Below are 13,689 nucleotides of genomic sequence, written 5' to 3' on the forward strand. Positions count from 1 at the left end.
GGCAGATTTACTTTACTAAAGGACATTACTGAATCAGATGGGTTTTTCTGACAATCAACAATGGATTCATGGTCATCATTAGAGTCTTAATTCCAGACTTTTATTGGATTAAAATTCCACCATCTGCCATGATGGAATTTGAACCTATGACACCAGAATATTATCTAGGTTCCTGGATTAATAATCCAGTGATAATACCACTCAACCATCACCTCCCCATAATGTGTACATGTACTTAAGCAAATCAGCTGAGAACTATCAAAGAAATTAGAACAAATTTGGAGGCATTTTTTTTCTCTGATTTTATTTTCTTGACTTCAAATCCCATCCGGTTTCAAAATTTATATTCTGCCTCTATCAAATCTGGTTTCAAAGCTGAACAAATGTTGATAGAGACAAAAAAACAGCAGATTCTGGAATCCAAAGTAGGTAGGCAAGAGGCTGGAAGAACACAGCAAGCCAGGCAGCATCAGGAGGTGGAGAAGTCAAAGTTTCAGGTGTAACCCTTCTTCAGGACCCTTAGTCATAGTGAAACTGTTGACTTCTCATAAATGCCCAACTGATTTATTCTTGTTCTTTAGTGGAACGAATCTGCCAATTGCTCAGTCACAAACTCCATGCAACTGAGGATGAATAATAAGTGCCAGCCTTGCCCTTCATTGCTGAGACAGACAAAAGATGAAGTTGTATCCACCAATTTGTCAGAAAAAATCTTTGTTGGGATTGGCCAGGATTGATGTGCATGGAGGTCCTGGAAGATTGCAAATCGTTCAGCTGGGTATTCATGTGCAGAAACCTGAACACTGGTGCAGGGGTTGCTCAATGTTGAGAATTGCTGGGATGAAGGAGAGTTTAACACGAGCCATTCAGGAGTGAAGAGAGAGAGAGATCATTTATCAAAGCTCTGCATAGCTGTCAGCTGCTGTGCTCTTGAGTGAATTGAGGTCACTGACAACTGAATTCTAATTCAAATGAGCTCTTAACACTCATTTATTTGACCTTGCTTATCAAAATGTGTCTTATCCTTTATCAGTTACACAGGAACATAGGAACAGAAAGTGGCCATTCAGCCCCTCGAGCCTGTTCCATCATGGCTGCTCTGTGGCCTAACTCCATTCATTCACCTTTGGCCAATATCCCTTTTGCTTAATAAAAGCAAAAACTATTCAGATTTAAAATTAACAACTGATCCAGTATCCACTGCCATTTGTGGAAGAAAGTTCCAAATATTTATCACCCTTTGTGTTGTTCCACGTATAAATGAAAGGGCACCAAAAAAACGAAAAAAGGGAAAAAAATGAAATCTGAGAATAAACATTTCAAAAATAGAAAAATGAATTGTATGAATATTTTTAAATATGTAAGGAAGAGTGGGGCTAAGGTAAATCTCCCTCAGAAACCGAGACAGGAGAAGTTACCATCAGAAAGGAGTAACAGGCTGAGGCACTGAAGACAGGCACAGTGCGTTGGTTCACAGTGAGGTGGCATGTGTCGTATAACAGAAATAAAGGGCAACCTTGTGGCTAGTAAAAACTGGAGAAAGTAAGAAAATTAATATCAACGGAAAACAAGGACTGGAGAAAGTCAAAGAGCCAAGACCTGATGGTCCAACATCCACAGGTTCTAAAAGAACGAGCTGCCGGGATGGACGATACACGAGCTGTGATTTTTCCACGATTCCCTAGCTTCCATACTAGGCAACATCCTCGTAAACCTTCTCTGCACCCTCTCCAAAGCATCCACATCCTTTTGGTAATGTGGTAACCGGAACTGTACATAGTATTCCAAATGCAGCCGAACTAATGTCTTGTACAATTTTAGCATGACCTGCCAGCTCTTATACTCAATACCCCGTCCGATGAAGGTAAGCATGCCATACTGACTTCCTCTGTCGGGCAAACACTGACCTCATTCCATCACCAATCAATGCTGCACTGAGAGCACTCCAGAAACTCCAGTATTTACGCAATGAATCTAGTTCAACTCGTCTGTTGCCACAAAACAGTCCTTGGGGCTGCAACCTTGTCCTTGTTTGCACTGATGTTGTTTTGTCTGGCTAAATGCATCTCAGAGACTTTAAAATCCCCTGGTTTGCCTCATGAGGTTGAGAGACTGAGTGACAGTCTGGGTCACAGCAGAACAAAAGACCTCTCTGCTTCTTTTACTGATCACTAGTGGTCCTAAGTACACCGAGAGGTAAAGCATTATCAGGAGTATGTGGTTGGATAACCAGCACCCGGAAATCCTCCCTTACTTTGCCATTGGCACCAATGGGCTTCCCGCAGAGGAAGTTCGAAATTTGGAGCAGGAGAACACTCGGTACCAGGATCTTCTGCTCCGCCCACATTTGAAGACTCTTATGAAAACCTTACCAATAAGATCCTTCGTATGTATGCTTAGATAGACCAAATCATTGTTTATACATCTGTGCTGAAAGCAGATGTTGACACTTTTGCCAGGTTAGACATCATTAAAGAAGAACTGAAGGCAAAAGAGCCAAAGAAACTCTAATGGAGATTTTTTTTCCTGGACGTGAAAGGGTTAAGTCTGCAGACAAATCAAAGGAGAGCACTATTATTTGCCCTATGCCCTGGAGGGTGGAAATGTTCTGTCTACTGATTTAGTGCACTATATTGGAATTAACATTTGATTATTTAAAAGTGTGGCAGAATGAGGATGTCTCTTTGGGAGCTTGGCTGGCACCTGCAGATGTCAAATGCCTGCATGACCCACAGTTTGATACAGAGTCACGGGGGTGCAATAACAAGTATATTGTGACACACAAACAGAGCATTGAGGATATGCTGGAAAAGCATCAGACATTCCAAAAAGAAGGGAAACTGTGTAAGGAAGAAATTAAAGTTAAATTGTCTTACATTTATGATTGGTATGTCCCACCATCCCAGTGCTGCCAGCGAAAAGAGTTGTAAGTTATTTTAATCCTCTCCTTCAATGTGATGTGACTGTTAGTTGTTACGAATATTTAAGGCTGGAGCAAATGGCTATCCTTTTTTATCATTCGTTCACAGCAGGAGGACATTGCTGGTCAGACCAGAATTTATTGTCCAGAGGGCAGTTAAGAGTCAACCACATTGGTGTGGGTTTGGAGTTAGTAGGCCAGACTAGGTAAGGATGGCAGTTTCCTTCCCTAAAGGACATTAATGAACCAGATGGATTTCTCCAACAATCGACAGGCAATTCTTAATTTCAGGTTATTTATTTTATCTGCCATGGTGGGATTGAAACTCTGGTTCCTAGAATGTGTCTTAGGCCTCTGCATTAGCAGTCTGGTAATTTAATACCACTAGGTCATTGACAACCTGACCCTAGTTTAATTTTCTGTACGTACTGTAGGATAGGAGTGTACAGAGTAGGAGCAAAAACAGGCCATTCACTAAAGTCATGTTTCCCACTAACCCCAAAAACCTTGATTCCACTGTCTAACAGGAATCCATCTACTTCTCTCTTGAAAATATTCAATTGCCCTGACTCCACTGCCACTGAGGGAGAAAGTTTCAAGGTTGCACAACTGTCTGAGAGAAAAAAGTCCACCCCTGTCCCGAATAGGCACACTGTAATTTTAAATCAGGTCATTTAGTCCTGGACTGACCCACAAGAGGAAACATCCTTTCCAGGTCTGCCTTGTCAAGACCATCCAGAATCTTATAGACTTTATTAAAGTCCCCCTCAGTCCTCTAAACTCCGGTGGAAACAAGCTGGGTCTGACCAATCTTTCCTCATGAACTTGTTCCAAGTATTACTCTAATAAATCTCCTCTCCGCCATCTCCAATGCACTTACATTGTTCCTTAAATAGACAGAACTGCAACAGTATTCAAGATGTATCTCATTACCCTATATAACTGAAGCATAATTTGATTACATTAGGAATTTAATATAGAAGTAACAAGGGGATAGCATCCCATTAATCGTCTTGATTATGTGTTGTACTTGCACGCTCACTTTTCATGCCTCGTGTACACGAGCACTTAGATCTCTCTACTCCTTCAAATTCCATGGTCATTCTCTGTTTAAATAAATTCTGCTCTTTTCATTCCTCCTGCCCAGTGAACAACTGCGTCTGCCAGAGTTTTGCCCATTTGCTCAATGTATTTATATCCAACCGCATCCTCTTTATTTATTCTTCACAACTTTCCGACTTCCCTTTATCATCTATAAACGTAGCAACTGTGCCTTTACTCCTCTTATCCTGCGTTGATATAAAACAGCTGCCTTACTGAGTTTAGTTAATTGGAGGATTGTTCAAGTTTGAAAGTGCCAGAAGAAATGGTAAAATTGTTCAAACAAATGTTTTATTTTTAAAAAGTCAATACAATGCTCTTACTCCAGATCTATCCTGTCATTGCCACTATTTGACCAATAACCCTAGAACCTTGCACAGTTCCCAAAATTCATCACTAATGTCCCATCAGTTGTTGTTTGTCTCATGGTCCTCAAGATTAAATTCCCTTAGTGTGGAAACCAACAAGTCCACACCGACCCTCCAAAGAGTAACCCACCCAGACTCATTTCCCTACATTTACCTCTGACTAATGCACCTAACACTATGGGCAATTTAGCATGGCCTATCCACCTGACATGTACACCTTTTGGACTGTGGGAGGAAACCGGAGCACCTGGAGGAAACCTACACTGACATGGGGAGAATGTGCAAACTCCACATGGTCACCCGAGGTGGGAATCGATCTCTGGTCTCAAATGCTGTGAGGCAGCAATGATGCCCTCAATTTCTCTGTGTAGAATTCAAAGTAATGGTTCTGGAAATAGTTTTGAAATTTCCATTTGTGTCTTGTTGAGACTCATCTTTGTTGTTTTATTTGTGCAATGAGCATCTACTTTCACCTCACCCCATCATCCCTTTCATCATCAAATCTCTCTCACTCTGTAATACAACTTGCCCTCTTTCTTTTCCTCTTCAACCCCCAAACTTTCTGTATTCCTATTCTTAGTTAAAACCTGTTACATTTAACTCTTCCTGTTCTGATGAAAGTCATTGCCTAAAACGTTAGCTGTGTTTCTCCCCTGACCTGAATGTTTTCTATACTCATTGCAGATTTTTAATCTTTGCTATATTTTGCTTCTGTAGCAAGTAAACAAATGCTGTTCAGTGAAAACAGGATACAGTTTTGTTAGAATTGTGTCAATTTATCTGCACGTACTGTCCTAGAGAGGTGGAATGGCTGATGCCTACTGCATTCTGGATTTGTATTTATAATCCCTACTATGAACTTTGGGTAGAACTTCAACTTTGTATTATATTTTAAGGAAAATTGTTAGATATCAGACTCCACAGACAGGGGATAGCACATGTCAGCACAGCATACACTCAAGGATTCTGGTCCTTTGTCTGAGGCAGAGATTGGCTCAGTGCATCGCAACAGAGGGCTTAATGCCTCTTTCAGTACAATCTGTGCTCATCGGTGTCTGATCATTGGAGTGGACTCCAGACTAATCCCCTCAGGATTGTTCATAGCAATGTTTCACCTGAGGACGACTGCTGGCCCTGATTGGTCCCACACTTTCCAACTCTAATCGTAGACAAATCGTGGAATTATACAAAATGGAAGAGGCCCTTTCAGCCATGATTCTTCCACAATTCTATGAGAATACATTTTATTCCTCAGATATTTCAGCTTTCCATCCCTTTATTCAGAGACTGTGCCCTTTAATCCTAGACTATCCCATGAAGGGAAACATCCTCTCAGCATTTACCTTGTCAAACTCCTTAAGAATCTGATATGCCTCAATGAGATCACCTGTACTCTCAAAAGTACATTACTAACCACACCAGTCCCACTTTCCCACACTAGGCCCATAGCCTTGAATGTTTTGATACTTCATGTGCTCATTCAAATACTTTCTAAAGGTTCTGAACATTCCTGCCTCACCTCCTGTGTCCATTCCAAACCCTCACTACCCTCTGGATGGAAGGGTTTTCCTTTAAATTCCCTCCAAACCTTGAAATGGTGCCCCTTTGTTATTGACCCTTTGACTAAAGGAATGGCTGCTTTCAATCCAGCCTGTCCATGCCTCTCCTAATCTGCTGTTGGTCAGACCAGTCTTTCGGGAGAGACCTGCAGAAGAATACAAACCAACTTCCTCAAGTGTTAATATTTATCTTTCTCTCAACTGCTCAGCAATGCAAACAATGGCTGTGAATTAACAACATAATCTTTATTTGTGCATCCAATCAGAGATAACATAGCATTGAGCAAATAGTGGTAACATTTTAGTTTATGTGGAGAAGAATCTAATTTAACTCAAATTTAAAACAGTTGAATCGGTCAAAAAATTGCAGTAATCTGAGACAAGGCTTGTTTCTGAGTTTATTGCTTTGGGAAAGGTGACTGACTGACACTGAACAATAAATTAGCATATTGATCTGCATGAAGTCAGGACTACATTCATCGCTGTCTATTAAAGTTAACTTTGGAAAAAGTGTGGAAGTTAACTTGGAGGGAAAATGTTGATTCTGCATTATGGACCTCAGATTTAATCCTTTTAGTTTATTTGAATAAATGCTGTTGAGAAGAGTGTTTGTCTCCATCTGTGGTTGTTCCAATTGAACCTCCATCCCTTTGGGATTTTAAGGTCTATCCAAATGTATCAACCTGGTGAAGCTGAAATTGATTGTTTGTTCTCTGTAGAGAATGCTGTAGAGAATGCTGTAGAGCCAAAGCTAACTCATCGCTCTCGAGGAGAATGAAAGGTTGCTATTAAAACTGTCAAGTCCTTGCCTTTCCCATTTGGGAGTAAGTGAAATGAGGATCCTGGTGTCATCAGTAACGGTGCAGAATATTGTAGCTGAGAGTGATTGATTGCTGAGTTACCACATCCATCTCCTTGTTCCATTTCAATGATAAATATTCCAGCTCCTTTGGCTGGATTCTGTCCTAGCTCAGTTCTGCTCCAGGTACCGAAATTGGTCGGGTTTTATTCAACTTTGTTTGTGAAACTACATTGTTTAACTGACAATCAATGTATACATTTAAAATTCTCATCTTTGACTTGGAATCTCTTCATGGCTTCACTCCTCCCTATCTCAACTTCCTCCAGACCTATAATTCTCTAATCTGTCTTTTTCCACTTCTAGTCTTTTTAACATCTCAGATTCCTATCGCTGTACCATTGGTTACCATGCCTTTGGCTACCTAAGCCCATATCTCTTGAAATCCCTTCCTAAGTCTCTCTGCCCATCTGTCATAGCATCTTGAATAGGAAAGCAACTTCAAGTATTTCACATCAGCATTATCAATCAAATATTCATGTTGAGCCACAAGGAAACCTTGTGCCAAATGGCCAAAGGTTGATAAGTTTGAGGAATGTGCTTAAAGGAGGAAAGTGACATAGAGATGGAGCCAAGTTCTGCAATGCTAGTTCCACTCCACTTCCTTCAGACCCACCTACAGTTCTACTGACCCACATACAGTCTGCCTTCCTATACTCCTCCCATCATTCCTGCAGTCCCTCCCACTCTGTTGAAACCCTTCCCACTTGCCTGCAGTTCCCTCCCACTGCCCATCCTGAGATTGCCCCACATGATCTGCAGTATCCATCAGGCCAGAGAGTTGGACAAACCTCAGTTACCCATTTCACCTGAAGGACCAACTCCTTCAGCAAATTCACATGCCTATCCCTTTCCTACCCCACTCAAGTCTCCTCTTCACTCATTTTCCCTTCCTTCTCTCCTTTTCCTCGCTCTCATCCCAGGCTCTCACACTCTGTGCCTCACCCTGCTTCCCTCAATGTTGTTTAACTCTCAGCCCCTCAGGGTCTTTCCAGAGACCATTGAAACCCTGCCTGGGGCTGTGAGCAGAGTTCCTCTGCTCCTCCTCTCTGTCTCTGAGCTCTCATTCTGTTGTTTTACAATGTGGGGCAGCACAAAGGTGGACAAAGGGATGCTGTCCCTCTCAGATTCATGTTTCATTGTTTATTCCAGGGGGAGACTGCACTGTTGATTTTATTCTTTTGTTTTTTTCTTTCTTGAGATTTATATTTTCAATTTAGCTCCTTTGGGTGTTTTTCTTGAATTTTATTTGCATTTGAGCTACTTTTTTTTTAATAATATGTTCCACATTCTTCATCCTCCCTCATCTCTGAGCCAGACTCTAGTTTCAATCTGAAACACATATTTCCTCTGTAGGCTTGTGACATAAGGTCATATTTAATAGAGATTTTAGAAAAACCAACAGTCAGGCAAGTTAAAAGTTGCAATTACCGTTTTTAGATAGAAACCCCTAACATGTGGAGCTTGTGACAGACAAACATCGCCACTACCTGGGGTATGAGGGGTTTCTCTGTAAGGTTGTGTCTCCTGCTCTGCACCAAGCCCAGTCCCAAAGCTGCTGTTTTTTGGTGTGAGGTCAGGGCACTGCCAGCTGTTCCTTGTCTGTCACTCATATCATGGGGCATCACAACAGGAACAGAATCAAGAATCGCTCTGAGATTTACCAAGAAGCTATGTACTTGCAAACTTCCAAGCCGCTGCTTACAGACATCCATTTTAAATTTCTGTGCACAGAAAAAAACATCCTTTTAAAGGCACCATGCAATGCTTCCCCTCCTTCCCTGCCCCGCCCCGATTTTACAATTTTACAAACATCAATTTCTAGCTTCCTGCCTCCCAATCTACAATTACTCTTCCCAACTCGGCAACACCTCCCCCTTTAAGAAAAAAATTAACCATCATTATACAAAAATGGCTTCATTTTTTCTTAACTCCATTATATTACTAGATCCATTCCTCATTAATCTAGAATCACACATCTTATACTAATTTTATTTATATGGGCGGCACGGTGGCCCAGTGGTTAGCACTGCTGCCTCACAGCGCCTGTAGACCCGGGTTCAATTCCCGACTCAGGCGACTGACTGTGTGGAGTTTGCACGTTCTCCCCGTGTCTGCGTGGGTTTCCTCCGGGTGCTCCGGTTTCCTCCCACAGTCCAAAGATGTGCGGGTCAGGTGAATTGGCCATGCTAAATTGCCCGTAGTGTTAGGTTTAAGGGGTAAATGTATGGGTATGGGTGGGTTGCGCTTCGGCGGGTCGGTGTGGACTTGTTGGGCCGAAGGGCCTGTTTCCACACTGTAAGTAATCTAATCTAATATGTCATTGAACACTACAGTTTCTGTCTTACATAAGCATTTTTCTTTTAAAAACTGCAATAAAGTGTCCATGATAATATTTTCATGACCTGCAACATGTACAATCTGTACATGTACAATTAAGTGTTAGTAACATGAAACTCCAATGAAATAATCTGGTGTTCTTGTCCTTAAACCTTTCCACAAATGTCAAAGGATTGTGATTGGTATACACAATCACCTCTGATGCATTGTTTGCAACATAAACATTAAAATGTTGTAAGGCCATTAGCCAACTCAATAACTCTTTTTTTCGGTGGTTGAATATTTTTTCTGGTGGATATTGAGTTTTTTTGAAATAACCAATTGGCCTTTCTATTCCACAATCATCCTCTTGTAACAACACAGCTCCAATGACATCTCTGAAGGGTTTCAAAAAATGTGGCATGGCTAAAACTGGTGGAGTGGTTAACACTACTTTTAAATTCTCAAAAATCTGCTGGCATTGTTCTGTCCACTGAAATTTCATTTTTTTTAACAAATCCGTAGATGGTGCAATTATGCAACGAAGGTTTGGTACAAATTTCCTGTATAATCCACACAATCCTAAAGATTGTAGCATATCCTCCTTCAAGGATGGTCTTGGGAATTCCTTGATGACCGTTGCCTTCACGTTCCTCTGTGTCGTCCATCCGTATCCAATGTTGTGCCCTAAGGTCACTTCTACCTTCGCAAACTCCACTTTTGCCAAGTTTATGACCAACTTGGCCTTTTGATTAGATTACATTACTTACAGTGTGGAAACAGGCCCTTTGGCCCAACAAGTCCACACCGACCCTCTGAAGAGCAACCCACCCAGATCCATTCCCTTACATTTACCCCATCACCTAACACTACAGGCATCGCCAATTCAACTAGCCTTCACAATATTTGGACTTTGGGAGGAAACCAGAGCACCCAGAGTAAACCCACGCAGACACAGGGAGAATGTGCAAACTCCACACAGACAGTCGCCTGAGGTGGGAATTGAACCCGGATTTCTGGTGCTGTGAGGCAGCAGTGCTAACCACTGGGCCACTGTGCCACCCACATTTGTTCTAGTCTCTGAAAAAGCTCTGCCAAATGCTCTGTGATCTTTCCACAAATGGCTAAAGATCACTAAGACTTCTATATAGATGCACAATTAGTCAATCCTGCAACAATTCTGTTCATAAGCCTTAGAAAAGTGACTGGTGCATTTTCATTCCAAAGGGCATTACTTTAAATTTATATAATCCATTTAGGGTTACGAAAATAGGTATACTTGCCAGTTTCTGTGAAGTAGGTCCAACTTTGTGATGGAAGTGGCTTGTCCCACTTTTTCCACACAATCCTCCAACTTTGGAATTGGGTATGGATCAGATTTGGTCACAGTGCTGATTTTCCAACAATCTAAGCAGAATCGTTGAGTACCAATAAGTTTGGGAACTGACACAATCGGCAAACTCCACGTGCTCTGACTCATCTCTGCGATGTTTTCTTGGAGGATAGCTTCCACCTCCTTGTGAACCTGCCCTGCTATGAAAGGATTAAGCCTGTAGGGAGTGTTGTTTTAACGGAACAGCATTCCCTACATCATCTCATGTACTATGGCATTAGTCATCCTCATTCTATTTCTACACAGGCCCTCATAGCCCTGTAACAAGCCTTTCATCTCTGTTCTGTTCCTGGGACAGATATGCTCACCAATACCCCATTCCTTAAGGACTTCCTCATTACTCAATTTATTCTGAGGCATATCAAAATCCAAGTCTTCTGGATTTGATTCCTCACTGAGTGGCAGTAACTAATACTTGTTTCTCTGGTTCCCTTTCCCTGTCATAATATTATTTTTAGCATATTCACATGACACACCTGATTAATTTTTTTCCTATCTGTCATCTTTACCAGATAATTCACCTGACTTAACTTCTCAATCTGTTAGGGACTGCTAAACGTTGCTTTGAAGGGATCTACTGCCACTGGTAATAGCACCAATACTATATCCCCACAGGCAAATGTATGAATTTTAGATTTCTTATCTGCTTCTTGCTTCATTAGATATTGTGCCACCTTAAAATGTGGATAATTCACCAACTCTGTTTGATCTTTCTCTCACCTTGGATACATAATCTAACTGTGAGATCTCTAACTTCGGACCTATCAACTTTTCCTTAACTAATTTTAAAGGCCCTCTTACTTCATGCATGCATACAATTCAAATGGAGTAAACGGAGTTAATTCATTTGGAGCATTTCCAATAGCAAATAATATATATGGGATACCTTTATCCCAATCATTTGGCAATAAGCCGTTCACATGGTCTTGAGGATCTGTTGCCACCTTCCCAATGCTCCCTGGATTCAGGATGGGACACATTTAAATATATATTAATATAAATATATGTATACCACAGAAACTAACTGCTCAGAGCTGATGTTTTTGATCCATTTGAGTCTCCTTGAAACTAATTTCACCTTTCCCTTATTGTTATGGGGGCACTTCACACCATAGCGAGGCAAGGAATAGGGAGAGATATCAGCTGAACACGTGGCTGCAAGGATGGTGCAGCAGGGAGGGTTTCAGGTCCTCAGATAATTGGGGCTCATTCTGGGGAAGGTGGGACTTGTACAAACAGGACGGTCTTACTTGAACCAGAGGGGTACTAATATCCTGGGTGGGAAATTTGGTGTTATTCAGGTGGGTTTAAACTAGCTCAGCAAGGGGATGAGAACCTGAGGTGTAGTTTCAGTGCACAGGAGGATGAGAGTAGGAAGGACAGGGACAGGATTTCAGAGTCACAGGAATGTGCTGGCAGACAGTGAAGTGGTTTGAAGTGTGTCTACTTCAACGCCAGGAGTATCCGAAATAAGGTAGGTGAGTTTGTTGCAGGGATAGGTACCTGGGACTTCGATATTTCGGAGACATGGATAGAGCAGGGTGAGGAATGGATATTGCAGGTTCCAGGGTTTAGATCTTTCATTAAGAACAGACGCGGTGATAAAAGAGGGGGAGGTGTGGCCTTGTTAGTCAAGGATTGTATAATGGTGGCTGAAAGAACATTTGAGGACTCTTCTACTGAGGTAGTATGGGCTGAGGTTAGAAACAGGAGAGGAGAGGTCACACTGCTTGGAGTTCCAGGAGGAGAAGATCGGCAAAACTATTCTGGGTAGGAATGAAAGGAACAGGGTGGTCATTACGGGGGACTTTAACTTCCCCAATATTGACTGGAAATGCTATAACTCTAGTACATCGGATGGATCAATTTTTGTCCAATGTGTACAGGAGGGTTTCCTGACACAGTATGTCGAAGGGCCGACAAGAGGGGAGGCCACACTGGATCCGGTGCTTAGTATTGAACCAGGCCAGGTGTTTGATTTAGTTGTAGGTGAACACTTTAGAGAGTGACCATAATTCAGTTATGTTTAGTTTATCAATGGAAAGGGATAGGTACATGCCACAAGTCAAGAGTTATTGATGGGCCAAGGGCAATTATAATGCGATTAGGCAAGAATTAGGATGCATAGAATGGGGTAGCAAAATGCAGGGGATGTAGTCAATGGAAATGAGGAGCTAGTTTAGGGAACAGTTATTGCATGTCCATGATAGGTATGTCCCTGTCAGGCAGGGAGGAGTGGAGAGGGTAATGGAATCGTGGTTTACTACAGAAAATGCATCTCTTGTTAAGCAGAAGAAGGAGGTTTGTGTTGATGAGACAAGATGGTTCAGATGAGGGGATGGAGAGTTACAGATCAGCTAGGAAGGATTTAAAGAGAGTTAAGAAGAGCAAAGACGAGCAGTCTTTAGCAAATAGAATAAAGGAGAACCCTAAAACTTTCTATAGATATGTGAGGAATAAAAGGATGACTAGGGTAGGAGCAGGGCCAGTCAAAGACAGAAATGGGAATTTGTGTGGACCCTGGAGAGGAGCTAAATGAACATTTTTCATCGGTTTTCACTCTGTCAAAGGTGAAGAATGTAGAGGGGAAGAATGAGATATGAGGTATTAGACTAAAAGGATTGAAGTTAGTTACAAACAGGTGTTATCAATTCTGGAAGGAGTGAAAGTAGGCAAGTCCCCAGGGGCGGATGGGATTTATCCAAGAATTCACTGGGAAGCTAGGGAGAAGATAGCAGAGCCTTTGGCTTTGATATTTGAGTCAGCATTGTCTACAGGTTTAGTACCAGCGGACTGGAGGATTGCAAATCTTGTGTCCTTGTTCAAGAAGGGCAGTAGAGATGACCCAGGTAATTATAGACCAGTGAGCCTTATGTCTGTTGTAGGAAAGGTTTTGGAAAAGATTATAAGAGATAAGATTTATAATCATCTAGCAAGCAAATTTGATTTCAGGTAGTCAACATGGTTTCGTCAAGGGCAGGTCGTGTCTCTCAAATCTCATTGAGTTTTTTCGAGAAGGTGACCAAGCATGTAGATGAGGGTAGGGCAGTTGATGTTGTATACATGGACATCAGTAAAGCCTTTGATAAGGTTCCACATGGTACACTGTTGGAGAAAATGCAGAGGCATGGGATTGAGGGTAATTTAGCAGTTTGGATTGGAAACTGGCT

General features: G+C 41.7%; 1 pseudogene; it reads left to right on the top strand.

The window, feature by feature from the left end:
- Positions 1-1,968: 1,968 nt before the first annotated feature.
- Positions 1,969-2,930, top strand: LOC122539267 (beta-1,3-galactosyltransferase 6-like; annotated as a pseudogene).
- Positions 2,931-13,689: the final 10,759 nt, after the last annotated feature.

Source organism: Chiloscyllium plagiosum, unplaced genomic scaffold (genome assembly GCF_037043375.1).
Source record: "Chiloscyllium plagiosum isolate Xiang-an unplaced genomic scaffold, Cpla_swu_hap1 HiC_scaffold_36, whole genome shotgun sequence".
NCBI lineage: Eukaryota > Metazoa > Chordata > Chondrichthyes > Orectolobiformes > Hemiscylliidae > Chiloscyllium > Chiloscyllium plagiosum.